This window comes from Alexandromys fortis, unplaced genomic scaffold, assembly GCF_014885135.2.
Source record: "Alexandromys fortis isolate MF-2015 unplaced genomic scaffold, M_Fortis_MF-2015_v1.1 scaffold_1182, whole genome shotgun sequence".
In the NCBI taxonomy this organism is placed as follows: domain Eukaryota; kingdom Metazoa; phylum Chordata; class Mammalia; order Rodentia; family Cricetidae; genus Alexandromys; species Alexandromys fortis.
The window spans coordinates 8665-9617 of NW_026078419.1; positions in this window are offsets into that span (position 1 = coordinate 8665).

The following is a 953-nucleotide window of genomic DNA, read 5'->3' on the forward strand; positions in this document are numbered from 1 at the left end:
ATGGCTTTGAGTTTCTCTCCATTTAATTTGATGTTAGCTGTCGGCTTGCTGTAAATAGCTTTTATTATATTTAGGTTTGACCCTTGTATCCCTAATCTCTCCAAGACCTTTATCATAAAGGGGTGTTGAATTTTGTCGAATGCTTTTTCAGCATCTAATGAAATGATTATATGTTTTTATTCGTTCACTTTATTTTTATGATGGATTACATTGATAGATTTTAGTATGTTGAACCAGCCCTGCCTCTCTGGGATGAAGCCTACTTGATCATAATGGATAATTTTTCTAATGTGTTCTTGGATTTGGTTTGCCAGTATTTTATTAAAAATTTTTGCATCGATGTTCATGAGCTAGATTGGTGTGTAATTTTCTTTCTTGGTTGAGTCTTTGTGTGGTTTTGGTATCAGGGTAACTGTGGCTTCATAAAAGGAATTTGGCAATGACTCTTCTGTTTCTATATTGTGAAATACATTAAAGAGTATAGGTATTAGGTCTTCTTGGAAGTTCTGGTAGAATTTCATATTGAAACCATCAGGTCCTGGGTGTTTTTTGGTAGTGAGGTTTTTGATAACAGTTTCTAATTCTTCACAACTAACAGATCTATTTAGATTGTTCACCTGGTCTTGATTCAACTTTGGTGTATGGTACTTATCTAAAAAATGTCCATTTCTTTTACATTTTCCAATTTTGTGGCATACAGGCTTTTGTAGTAAAATATAATTATTCTCTGAATTTCCTTTGTGTCTGTGGTTATGTTGCCCTTTTTATTTCTGATCTTGTTAATTTGCATGTTCTCTCTGCCATTTGATTAGTTTGGATAGGGTTTTGTCAATCTTGTTGATTTTCTCCAAGAACCAGCTTTTTGTTTCATTGATTCTTTGCATTGTTTTCTGTGTTTCTATTTTGTTGATTTCAGCCCTCAGTTTGATTATTTCCAGTCTTCTACTCCTCCT